Source organism: Rattus norvegicus, chromosome 14 (genome assembly GCF_036323735.1).
Source record: "Rattus norvegicus strain BN/NHsdMcwi chromosome 14, GRCr8, whole genome shotgun sequence".
Lineage (NCBI taxonomy): Eukaryota > Metazoa > Chordata > Mammalia > Rodentia > Muridae > Rattus > Rattus norvegicus.
In genome coordinates this window covers 71,944,390-71,958,195 of record NC_086032.1, presented here as the reverse complement: position 1 = coordinate 71,958,195, position 13,806 = coordinate 71,944,390, and the positions used below count along the sequence as shown (strand labels likewise).

At 44.1% G+C, this 13,806-nt stretch overlaps 1 long non-coding RNA gene across 1 annotated transcript; it reads right to left on the bottom strand.

The window, feature by feature from the left end:
* Positions 1 to 599: 599 nt before the first annotated feature.
* Positions 600 to 9,843, bottom strand: LOC134481850 (uncharacterized). Its single transcript, XR_010057710.1, has 3 exons — positions 7,717 to 9,843; positions 7,054 to 7,108; positions 600 to 4,991 (listed from the first exon to the last, which is right to left on the bottom strand). It is a non-coding gene; the product is annotated as an uncharacterized LOC134481850 (long non-coding RNA).
* Between the last annotated feature and the right edge of the window lie 3,963 nt (positions 9,844 to 13,806).

Below are 13,806 nucleotides of genomic sequence, written 5' to 3'. Positions count from 1 at the left end.
CAGAGGCTCACAGAATTCAACTGTAGTGGCCCAGCGGGAATGCCCTGATAATGTCTTTTTTCTGGGAGCCCTGGGCTGCTCAAGGCACAAACAGGGAATGGATAGTTTAGTTTTGGTCTGATAGTGGGTGTTTCTGCATGATGTGTGTGATGTCCATGGAAGCCAGAGGTCAGCCTCTGGTGTCAATCCTAAGGAGCTGTCCTTGTCGTTTTTCTCAGTCTCTCACTGAAACCTGGAGTTCATTGATTAGGCCTCGAGGTCTCTAAAAATATCAATGCACTCTTCAAAGGGAAAGAGAAGAGGGAGAAAGAAATGGGGGTTGGAGAAATAGCAGGAAGAGCATATGTTGCTCTTCTAGAGGACCCACTTTCGTCCCAGCATCCATGTTACCTATAAGTTCAGTTCCAGAGAGAACAGGTACATCTGGTATCCAAAAGCACCTGCACTCACATGCACATACCTGTGGCATACACACTTAAAATAAAAGCTTTTTTAACATAATAAGTAAATGTCACTGTGCAGAAGGATGCCTGGATCACTGCCAGATGAACTAGCAGACAGCAACCCAGTCTGCAGAAACAAAAGATACCACCTTGCCTTGTTTATTCAGACGATGTTTCTTCTACTTCGTCAGATATTAGTATTGGCATTCTCTTGGTGACATTTGTGAATCTTGGGTACTGTGAACTGTACGCATTCAATTCTTCCTCTAAAATCCAGCTCAGATGACCTCAGTATTAACCACATGGCTAAAAATCCACCTTTTCATGCCAGGAACGCTTAGGTGTCATGGATCACCATGTTCTCTTTCTGTTACTGTGACTACAGCTGTAGAAGACACTACTAATGACGGGTTTGTAATGGCTTTAAGAGGCTTTATGTAGGAGCCACAGATTTCAAGGCATGAGTATGAATTTCCCTTAATGAAAGAGAGAATAGAATCTTTATTCAGAGATCCAAGGAAGGCATTACCAACGTTGTTGTTTTCTCAATCGAACGGTATAGGTAGGGCATAAAAATGGAGGGGGACATTAAGAACATTTTCTCTGGTGGCCATAAAAGGATGGATGGCTGTGAGTTAGGAAACAGCAAGACGGCTGCAGGAGCCCAGGACACTGACTACTTAAAAAAAGTCACCGTGATAAAGGCCTTGACATGGGGTTGACCTTGCATAAACAGCATGTCTGGAAGGAGTGAATACTGAACTTAACAATTAGATTAGCTCTCAGAGGGACTACTTCAAAGTTGGGGGCTGTAAGTAGACTTCTGCCTGTTCCACATCAGTGACTAGGCGGCCTTGGAAGCATTTTTCTGACACAGGATCGTTCTAAAGATTAGTAAAAATAACAAGAGTAGAAGACACCAGTGCTCTGCATGCGTAACGTGCCACCATAGAAGCTTTATTGAGGTGGATGCGTGGAGGGACCTGAATTGCTAGTAGTCGTTTTAGTTTTCATCTGGAATTCCTCTCCGGAAAAGAGAGAGATAAGAGTAAAACTTACTTCCATAAGCCCGGTGCCTACTTCTGTATCCTACATGTGTTTCCCCAATTAAACTTAATTACTGTTGTAATTGTGTTTACTTTGGGGTAGCAGTAGAAGGAAGAGGTTTATTGAGATGGTGAAGAGGAAGGCTTTGAAAGCCATCTCAAGCTGTTCACAAACAGGTGCTGCCTCAATCTTTCCAAACAGTTTGTGCAAATCCCTCTGAATTCTTCCCACTTTGCAAAGGGAAATGGAAGTTCTGAAAGGCCAGATAATTGTGTAAGGTATCTCAACTCTGGGAGAGCCCCCCTGAACCTCAGGACACAGACTCTTAGGATGGGAGTACTAAGCCCAGCAGTAGTTCATAGCCCAGAGCAGCTGTCTGAAGCAAGCCCAGGACACTCTCTCAGAGAAGTATCAAACACTGTCAGTACCATTCTCTTGGGCAGAATTTGCCTCCCAGCAGAGCCCACCTACTGTTTGCAGAGAGCCCAGACACTAATATTTGAGCTGGGAATCCTACAAACACCAGTCATGAACAAAAGACAAAAAAATATTTCCAATATTTTGTAGAAATTATTTAATCCCATCCTGGAGTTTCTACATTGCCTTTGACCATTTAGTTCCAGGACAAAAGATACACACAGCTTTTATATTTACAATAAGTCTTAAACAGCACAAGAGCTGGGCAGATACCTACCTCTAAGCTATTAGAATCTATCTTCCTATTGATAACCCTGAATTATTACGTACTACCTACTATGTTTCATCTGGGCTGCTCTTAATTCCAATTTGCCAGTCCTCAGGGCCACATTTCATGACTCACCTAGGCCTTGGTGGCTTCTCCTTCCTCCTGCCCCTTCTTCTTCTCTTCATGGTTCTCTTCTGACCCCAAACCTTGGAAACCTAAACCTCACCTATGTGTCTTCTTCCCAGTATTAGCTGTTGGCATCTTTATTTACCAATCAGAAACTTGGGGGAGGGGGCAGAGTCACTTGAGTCTGCAATCATATTCCAGGTCATAGGAGTCCACACTTAACATTACAATATACAGCAAGACCAAACCTCAACACCAATGATCACAGACAACAGCCAGCCAGCACCAGTCCCTTTCTTGCTTATCCCTGCTCCCTGCAGTGGGACCCTATTGAGCATTTAACTACCTGGGACAAGAAACAGGATATAATTTGCATCTTCCCACACCTCTCTATACTGATTCCAGAAGGAATATTCTAGTATTTGTGGGAAGAAACCCTCATTCCTCAGCCTACACTAATCTTCCCAGGCCATTGCCTTTTCTTCCCATCATTTTCCACGTTACCTTTCACATTCATTCTATTTCGAGCTGCACGACACTCCTGCTCCTGTTCCTTTGTCCGTGCTAGACTGATCAGTCAAGTAAATTTGGGTTTGGAAAATAAGCTCTGTGACTTATTGGTTATGTGTCCTTTGTCAGATTTGTGTAAGTTCCCTGAGCCTTGATCTCTTCAACTTGACATGTGAAATAGCAATTACTTCCTTGAAGACTTCTGCTGAGAATTCAAAGAAAAGGCATATTCTGTGTACTAGAATGTGACAAGTGTTATGGTCCGAATAACTCCTAAAGGTCCATGCTGTCCTCAGAACATGGCACTAGAACCCTTAGGAGGTAGTTTGAGCATTTAGATAGAACCTTCCTTTCCAGTGGTAAGAAGTTAGGTCATAGCTGATATGCCTTCAAAAGTAATTTTGAGACCCCAGTCCCCTCCCCCTCTCCCTTGTTCTTTCTTGGCTGCCAGGGAGTGAGCAGTTTCCTCACTCCATGTGCTCCAGTATTGTGTGCTGCCCTACCATAGTTCCAAAAGCAGTGGAACCAACTGACCATTGACAGAAATCCCCCAAAATGCAAGTCAACAGAAATTGTTCTTGCTCATAAGATGATTCTCTTGGAGACTTTGCTACAGTGATGGAAAACTTTTACACCAAGTGTTTAGTATTATTTTCCCACAACTGCTAAGGTCAGTCAACACTAGCTGTTTTCATGTCCCTAACCATTAGGAGTAGACGTTATTTCCCTGTATTCCCACTCTGCCTCATAGAAACAAGATAATTGTTGAGTTATTGAGCATTTCCTATGGGCCTGATACTATAAACATAGACAGTTTGATCTAATATGAATCACAAACTTATGAAGTAAGCTTATTCCCTATATTTTGTACTTAGAGATTAAGATTAGAGATGACACCATGGGGTCAAGTGGCTAAGTGGGAGAGTGTGTATTTTCAGCTTTGCTGAAAGGTCCATGTTGTGAAATGTGAAATGTTTGTATTCTGACAGGACATTTTTGTGAAATATTGTGCCAGATTTGTGTTAGTTTTGAAAACAACTAAATATTCTTAGTTTTCCTGTTTCTTTTTTTTTTTTGTTTGTTTACTTCACACAAGTTAGTCAACTGGAAGAAGAAAACCTCAGTCATGAGAATGCCCCTATCAGATGGGCCTGTAGGCAAAGCTGTGGGGTGTTTTATTGGTTAGTGACTGATGTGGAAACCCAGGGATGGTATGACCTCCCAGGCAGGAGAATCAGGCTGAGTAAGTCATGAGGCGCAAGCCAGTGAGCTGCATTCCTCCATGGTCTCTGCTCCAGTTTTCTGCCTCCAGGTTCCTGCCTTGAGTTCCTGACCCGACTTTCCTTAATGAGGAACTGTAAGTCAAACAAAGAAATAAACCTTCTCTTCCATAAGTTGCTCTCAGATAGTGTTTTATCACAGCAACAGAAAAGCAAATTATCTTAGATTGCCTTCTACAACATATTTAACATGGCAAGCACTCTAAAAGCCCTATCCTTTGTTCTGTGTGCACAGGTTCAAACACAAACCAGGCTAGGGCTCATCTTATAGAGCTGCTTTGGTAAGAGAGGGAAAAACGAACAGGAGCCAACTGAAGGTTCACATAAGCAGAGTTGATGGTCACGAGGTCAGAAAGTCAGAAGTCAGAGGCCCCTTCATGAATGAGGTGTCACATGTCTTCCATTGCAAAATTTGACTTTCTAAATCATCTTTTTCTTCTGAAATGCTTTGACCTCTTCCTATCCTGTGGGCAGAAGTGTTCAATAAATCGAGGAATTAAACGGGCAGGAGGAGACTTTGACTGCAATAGCATGATGAAGTTAGAGAGACAATACAGAGGAGGCGGGGACAGGAGAAGGGGGAAGAAGAGGAGAAAGACTGAACTCAAGAGAAGTCTCAGACCGTGGTATTTGCTCCTCTGTGATGAACCAAAAGATCTCACCTCAGATGCCGCACACCACAGCAGCAGCTAGAGAGCAGACAGGAGCAAGCATTCAGGCTCTGCTGCAGCCCCTTCTGGGATATGAACACAGAGGGGGTGAAAGAGGAGGGGGAAAGGAAGGCTGAAAGAAGGGACAACATCCAGCAGCCTTCTTGGGTCAGTTAGTTGTTCATGGGTGACAGGCACAGGATGGAAGATGAAGACATCTCATGCCACTTGGATCTGGTGAGAGTGTGACCTGCGAAACATTCTAGAATCAGACTTCCAAGCTCATGTCCCTCCCAGACACATGAGAGTCCTTAGTGAGAGAGCACATTCTCTACAGCCAAGACCTCTTGCTTTGCCTCCCTCCTTACTTCTCACACACTACACGCTCCATATATGCCTTTCATGTACATACTCACTGGTTACGCCTATTTTCTGATGACTTATAGCCTTGAACATAGCCTCCCTTCATCTCCAGTGTCCCTGAATTTCATCTTGACAGTAGTCTCAATTTTAACATGAAACACCCAGTGCTGAACTACACACACAGTCTTCTCTCACCCAAAGGGTCACCACTGTGATCTCAGTTCTCTCTGTTCCCTATGGTGCCTTGCAAGAATCAGTTCTCCATGAATTTTCCCCTGCTGTGTCTGGTTCCCATCTCTCACCAGAATGCTTCAGGCTTGGGAGTGCAGAGCATATCTTAGTTGGGTGAGATAAGTGTACTCAGTGCAAAGGGAGGGAGGGAGGGAGGGGGGAGGGAGGGAGGGAGGGAGGGAGGGAGAGAGAGAGAGAGAGAGAGAGAGAGAGAGAGAGAGAGAGAGACTGAAAGACAGAGACTTAGAGCTTAGAGAAAGAGACAGACAGAGACTGAGAAAGACAGACAGAGACAGGCAGAGACAGAGACAGACAGAGAAAGCAAGCAAGCAGGCAAGCTCAACTTCGATCCTAATTACCAGTGTCAGGGGGATTTTGGCAGGTGTCCATGTTCCGAGTGTATTTTCTGTCCTCCCAGGAGCTCTCAGGCATTATATTAGAGTTGTGCTCCTGACTGCTATCCACACCACCTCTTGCTATCCAGAATGGGAACGGTGACATTTGTGGCATGTGGCATGTGGCAATGGCCTAGCTAGGTTTTATTTGCTCAGGAAGAAGGAAGGTGTACAGCTCTAGAGGCTCCAGACCCTTCCAGGCAAACAAGCCAATATAAACGGGACAGGCTCTTCCAGTTGGAGAAGTAAAGGTTCTCTCTTGGCTGCACCCTTCCCTGAAAGTTCTTGTGTTTCCACCTCCCTAGTTCTCAGAATCTCCCAAGGAACAGGAGGCCTTTGTGCTGTGATATATGAGGAGGATCAAAAGTCCTGATGACTCATTTGAGGTCACCTGGAAAAAAGGTGTCAGGTTTCTGCCTGTGTTAAGCTGCTCTAAGACTGTTGCTTCCTGTCCCCATCCCTAGATCCTCTGCTAATGATGTATCCAACTGGGCATCAAGTAATTGTACAGAATTTGCTCCACAGGCCAAGGGCTGCTGAAAGGTTGTTGAAAGGGAAAGGTTCAAATCCTGGGTCATGCTGAACAAAGACAAGGAGACAGGTAACACTTAGCAGTGCAGGCCTTTAATCACAGCACTTGGGAGGCAGAGGCAGACAGCTCTATGTGAGGGTAAGACCAGCTTGATCTACATACCAAGTTTCAGGTTGTCTAGGACTACACAGGAGACCTTGGCCCACCCCCAAAAAGAATTATATTGCATTTAGTTATTGGGAATAAGTATATGGCGGTCAGGACAACTTTCAGGAGTTTGCTATTTCTCTCTTACAACTTCGAGGCCAGTATTAAACTCAGATTCTCAGGCTTCGCAGCAAGTGCCTTTACTCACTGAGCCAGCTCACTGGCCCGCCTGTCTGTTTTCTGCCTCCTTGGTTCACGAAGGAGCAGGAAAAGTCCACTCACTCTCTCCTCCTCTAAGAAGGCTTAATCGATTTCTGTAGATAGTAATGACTAGCCCTTCCTAAAGTGATGATAGGCTCTTATGGGACACACACACATACTCACTCATGATGTATTAGTAAAATATGCAGGTGAAACATAAAATTGGTATAAAACACAGTTGAGATGGTAAATATAGACATACATACATGCATACATAAAATCTTGAATTTTTACAGCAAGTCTACATCATTAGGCCCAAGCTTCCTGAACAAAAATTCAGGAATCAGCTTCTAAAGACAGACCACGACTCAAACCTAAGTCTCCTGCTTCCATCAATATAAAAATGTCTTGGTTATAAAGCCTGTGACATCTGACTCACTTACCTAACTACCTTCCCATTTTCAGGGCCTAACTCTGCAGAGGAAATCCAAGGCACATCTGTTGAATAGAATTGATTTGAAGAGGGTTAGCAATTAGAAGGCTTTGGAGACCCAGCTCTTGGATGAAGGGACAAGGTGCTTTGGAATAAAAGATGAATTAGGGAAGAAGGAACCAATTAGCAGAGGATGCTACAGCCTATGATAAGGAGCTTTAATTTGATAGGAGACAATTGGGAGCCATTCATCGTGGAGCTGGAGAAAGGCAGTGACAAGCCCCTAACGACACTCAGGGGCCTTGGAAACCTTTAATTGCTGCTGCCTCCAATCTACTTCTGAGTAGAAGTGACAGAGTGGATAAGCTCTCACAGCCATATGCCTCAGGCTGCTGTGACCACAGCAAGGTCACTAGGGCAGCATGTGCTTCCCTCGTGCACATAGCTGTAAAGCTCTGGAGGAGTAGGTGTGTCTTTCCCTGGTGTCCCTGAACTCAGGCTAAGTAAGGCTTTCTATTTCTTCTTCTCAATGCCTTACAGGGCTCCAGGGTTTACTGAGCTCCAAGGAGGCTCTGGGGCGGGGCAGGTAACCACCACTGCTACTTCTAGCTCATCAGCACTTCCACCTCCTAGCCCATAGCACTAACTGACCGTTGTCCAAAGAAGTACTTACAGCTCTCAGAATCTCAGTTTCAGGGGCAGGTGTCTTTAATGCCCTCTCTCTCACCACTTCAAGGGCAGGTGGGCGTGTCCAGGAGAAGCAAGAGCTGGGAAATTCTGCTGATGAAAATGTCAAGGTTGTTTGGGGGGGGGTCTATTTTTTACTAGGCTTGGTGCTGGGGTCCCTCCATTTCTTTCATCTGCTACAAGACACGATGCAGTCCAGTTCCTTGGTCTGGCCTTGCCCAGCCAGTGAGAGGCATCTGCAGAGCAGACTCGGTTGTCCAGGACAATAGGCCCTTTCTGGCCACAGAATGCAGCTCAGTGATGTATTGTTTGTGTGCCTTCAGCACACAACCACGCCCATTTCCACCAGCCCCGTGATAGTACTTACGGCTTAGATGCTGGGCCGATAAAAGCCAAAGAGCAGGATCCCCCAACCTGAAAAGTGAGAAGACAAAGTAAAACAAAAACAGAAAGCCTAGTCACATCCGATAAAAAGAAAAGCCAGCTGAGGTGTGAGTGGACTGTGGGGGTTGGCCTCTGAAATGGCACCAGGCGCGTTAATTACACTTGATTGCATGTTGGTTTATGGCTGCGGTCACTAGTGTGCTGCATTCTGGCCCTGCAGCAGCTGGTCTGCAAGATATCCTTGGTATTTCGTTAAGCAAGATGAATATTGTCCAGATGGTGACTTCACGAGGACATAATTCACGTAGCATTTTCCTGCTCCAACACAGGTTTCTCTGAAGGAATCTTGAATGACACCCCGAACAAAACAAAACAAGAAAACTCAAAAGCCCCAAGAAGGCTCCAAGTTGAAGATTAATGGTCTCGACGGTGTCGCTGATAGGAGCCCAAATGGCAGCGGGAGACCTGACCGCACACTGCGGATCTTGCCAACCCATCTCCCTGTCGCTTGCAGAATGAACTGACATCACCCCTGGAGTCTCAGATTCACTCTGTAGGGGGGAAGGGCTGACTGGGAGTCCCGAAATGACATGCCACAGGAAACTGGGTCACTTTTTTTTTTTAAATAATTAATTTTGTATAGTGCCAGTGTTTGTCAACACCTGCTTTCCCTGTAATTTGATTGTGATGGTGAGCAAGGAAACACACACACACACACACACATACACACACACACACACACACACTGGGTTTCCACAGCTTGATCGGGTTCTCATGAGTGAGAGAAGGAAAAAGGTCATTTTGGAAACTCTTAAGTTGCTACACCAAGGAACATTCACAGAACCAGGGCACCAGTTGGGCAAGCAAATTGGCCCAGCTCTGGGTTGCCTTAGAGAAGATTCTTTCCGGGAATTACAAGTGATTGACCCACATGGAGTTAAAAACTGTAGGTGTTAAAACACTTGAAAGCCTTACTTTAAATGAGGTAAGCCTTTCTGGAATTTGTGAAACATCTGCCCTATGCACTGGCTGCACTGGCTTTCTAAACCACGAAATAAGGCAACAGAGACTGGTGGTCATTCTGTTACAAAACAGGGTCAGCCTAAGGAAGTTCAGAAGCAAGAACAGCCAGGATAATGTCTGGAATCTCTGATCACTTATACCAGTCCAGTTGGCTAATGTTAGATTGTGTTGCTGTGCTATTTGACTTGAAAGACTAAATCACAGGAATAGCACCAATGGGGAGATGCGGTACGTAAGCCCTGTGACTTTGCACACAACTGCCTGTGAGATTCACTGTCAGATACAACCCTGTCACGGCAACCTCCAGAGAACTACCCCTTGTGTTGCTAACTGTCCCCCAACTCTGTAATGTGCCCTCTTATGACCTCAGTGAGATTCAGTGTCCACACAGGTTAAATAGGAAGAAAAAGAAACCCGGGTCTAAATTGGTCGGCATCAAATGGCAGGGCATTTTGAAAGCTTGTTTATATGGAGCCTGGATCGAACCAAATGTTTGGAGAAGTCTGAAGTTATTTGCATCAGCTTGCAGAGCTGGGGAGTTGAGGCAGAGAGACAGAATCTCAACCACCCACGGGGGTCATCCTTATAAAATCACCACCACAGCCCTCCTTAGTCTGTTGCCTCCTGCTCAGAACTGCTGAGGTGAGTTCTTGGCAAAAGGCCCCAGCGACAACAGCCCCTCCTCTCCCGGCATGCTCTGTCAGAACAAGCTTTGGCAAAAGGCCCACCCTCCCCATAAACCCACCTCTATTGTTACATCAGAGGAGTTTTGATCCCCTGCTAAATAAAAAGGCAGCACCCAGTCTAACTTTCCACTGCTGCCGAACTGGCTCCTCCTCCTGGAACTCAGTCACACCAGCCAGGGGAGGTTGGCAGGATGACTCAGCAGTAAAAAGAGGTGGGGGTTGGGGGAGCTTCACTACTCAGAGCCCGCCTACCCTCCAGCCAGCTGTGGCCAGAAAAGGAAGCTGTGTGAAGCAAACAAAAAAAGGACACTGCTCAGGTCCCCTGGGTGCACGGAGTCCTTTGTCTGCAAAAGCTTCTATCAGAGGCTGCCTAGGTGACATTGCAGGGTAGGCTAGGCTGAACTAGGAAGGTCAGAAGGCCCCTCCCCACACCCCAGAATCCAGCATGGCCCCATATTCTGTAGCCCTGGCAGGATACCGCTGACCCAGCATCAAGTTCTCTGTGCAAGTTAACTCCGTGTACTTCAGACAGTAATTGTCTATTGCTGTTCCTCCTCCTAGTAACCTTTCAGGTTCTGTGGCAAACTATATGACAAAATCAACTTAAAGAATTTTTTTTTTGGAGAACTCAGAATTTAAACTAAAATCTGTCATTAGGAAGACATAGAGCCAGGGTCACAAAGCAGCAGTCACAATGGACTAGTCAAGAAGCAGACAGCTAATGTGAGTAATTAAGGTTTTCTCCTTTTTCTCAGGTCAGGACTTGAGAGGATGGCACAGTGCCACCCACATTCAGGGTAGGTCTTCATTCCTCAGCTAAATCTCTGTATACATCCTTCTAGGTACACGAAAACATACGTCATCTAGGTGATTCTAAATCCAATCAAGTAGACAAAGGTGATTGGCCAAAGCTTTTCTCATGTACACAGAAGGTAAAAACCTTGTCCATGGTGACCCAGTCATTGTGGGGTAGGGGTTAGGCTGAATCCAGGCCTGAGCAGGTAGACAGAGTAACAGATCTTTCTCACTAGCTGTAGGTGACCCCCTTATTCTCTGGTTCTCTACTGCTCTGAGAATCTCAGAGCTGAAGGCCAGCATTGAAGAGTTCCTGAGCCTAACTCTTCTCCTCTGATGCCTTCTTTGTCCAATAGCAACCTTCCCTACCAGTACTTTGTAACTGGTTGTCTGTCTACCTAGATGCTGTCTTCCCAACCATCTTACCTCATATTTGGTTCTGCAGTATAGTCAATAATGCCTGGGAGGGCACACACCTTTAGCTGGTTAGCTCTTGCCTAGTTCTGCTGCATACCGGCCTGTCTTCATAGCCTAGCATATCTCTCCTCCTCTGGCTCTTCACGGGCAACAGCTCCAAAGATCATGCTACTTCCAGGGATCTATTTCCCCCACATCAGTTGAAGCTCATAGAATATCAAGTGTATATTTCTGGTGGTATTCAAAAGCAAAGAGCTTGCTAAGACTTTGTTTGCATCTACATTGGTCATCATTCTTAATACCAGGACAGTGTTCAATGAACGTCAGTTTTACAACACAAAGCAGGATGACTCCATCAACATAATCGGAGTCCAACGTTACACCAAGTTAATGAAAGGCACCTTTAGCTATAGATGTCTAAAGGTTTTCAGTTCTCTAGCTCCCTAGAACAGCATTCCCTGGTTCTATGGATAGAAGTAAGAAATGTCATTTCAAATTGGGAATCCTACTGAAAAGTGAAGAGCCTCAGAGTAATGTTTACTCGCATATTCTGACCAACACATCATAAATTCTAAGTACTCTATCAGTCTAGACACCTGAGTGATGAGTTGAACCCATGAACATCCAACACCACAGGAAATCAACTTTTTTTTGAAGACCCTATATTTGTTTCTTAGAAAAATCTATCTAAAATAATTTTTGGTAGATCTGTTGCTAACCACAGAAATTAGTATTTTAAGTTTTACTAAAAGTGATCTATCAAGAAACTGAATGCCTGCTTACACTAGTAAGGACTACCAATGTTTATTTTCGTTTTTATTTAATTTAATTCATTTATTTTTATTTTGGTTGCATATATTTTGACTGTTTTCCTTATATGAGCCTGTGCTAGCAGAAGAGGATGTTGGTTCCCAACAAAATGGAGTTACAGAGAGCTATGAACTGCTATGTGGGTGCTAAGTATGGGACCTGGGTCCTCAAGAAGAATAGCCAGTATTCTTAATCACCATACCATCTCCCCAAACTCAAGAACTCCCAAAGTTTAATCATAACTTAGAAACAGCCCTGTTTACATTCTGTATATTTCTAATAGTAAATCTTTGCATTATATCATATTCAATGCTTTTATCTCTTTTGTCCCTCACCACATTTCAGACCAGATGCAGGAGAAAGATTCTCCACTTCGCTGATCATGGAGAAATCTCTGACCCAAAGAAGTTCTTACCTGTTCAAGGTCACAAAGCAAGAACGATGTATAGGACTCTAGAGTTGATTTTCTGAATCCTAGCTTAGAAGTCTTCCCCCTGGGCCAAATCTCCAGATACATTATGTTTTAAATCATATGACCTATAAAGTAAAATTATGATTAAGCTGAGTAAAAGTTTGTCTAAAACTCAATAAGTTTTTTTGCTGTAATTCTTTTGTTATAATTATTGCATTTTTATTCAAATTTTCCGGGAAATACTAAAATGGTCAAAACCATGATGGGCTGTAAGTAGAAAATCAGAAATGGTGTGTAGTGCTTTAAGAGGGTGATAGGATTCAAATTGGCTTCCAGTTACACTTGATATATAATGCTCACATCCAAATTTGGGGTGCGTGGTGGGGGTGGTGTCACAGGAATCTGCCTTCAAGGCCATAGTCCTAGAACAATAGAGCTCAAGGGTTTAAAAAGAAAACCAAGGGTGATAACCCCTAATACATGTAAAAGTGCAAAGTGGGGGCACTTGGTAACAATGATTGTTCTCCAACAACCATTTCTTTGTTCTTATTTCCCTGGGGTCTCTTACAGTCCTCTCATGCTGTCCATGCTGGCCACCTCTTGCCACTTCCTTTCCCATGTCTATCATTGTGCTATATGGTATGCTTGCTCTTCTGCAGCAGTGACCCAATGCCTAGTGACCTAAGCTACTATAAGATACTTCTGCTGCCCACCTTGCCAAGATGAAGTTGGAAATGATTTTTTTCCAAGGACATAATTTGTCAGTATCACTTGAATACAAGGACATTCAACAACAACAACAACAACAACAACTAAAGCCTCAGCATCTTAACTACATAAATGACCCCATTTCTCCTTTCTTCCATATTTGTCCATCCCCTGAATTCTTAATGACATTGGTGATAGCATGACCATTAGCTTCCAGTACAGAGTTGGGTATTTCAGGCAGCTCTGTTCTTAGGTCCAAATTACCTTACTCTATATTAATTACCATTTGTGTAGTAAGATAAGGACTGAAACAGAGGCTCAGGATCATAGAATACTATCAAAGGGAAAGCATTCAACTGATTTAATTGTCAACTCCCTTGTTTTTGATATAGGAGAAGTCAAACTCCTGCCTGTCGTGCTTCATCATCTGTGGAGTCCTCATGGGAATTGAAACCCAGATATATAATCGCCGAAGTTTTCTATTTCTATTTCTTTCTTCATATTGTTCTTCACACCTCTTGCGTTAGTAAACTGTGTGGTTTGGCTCTGAATCTCTCCTGAGTCCCATGGGTAACTGCTGGCAGCAATAAACAGCTCTGTATAATTTAAAGATTTGTCATCTCTGTCCTTTTCAACATAATACCATCAATTATCATCTGCAAGGTGACCTAAATATGTTCATCTTAACTCCTTAATTTGAATGATTCCATCCTTCCAAACTTAGTGGGTCTATGAGACAGAAAATATCCAGTTGCTGCGTACTGCTCACTGACCTAAACATTTGATAAGTCTTATCTTGCTGAGTTCAGCTGCACAACTGTCAGAAGAGTCGGAAGAAAAA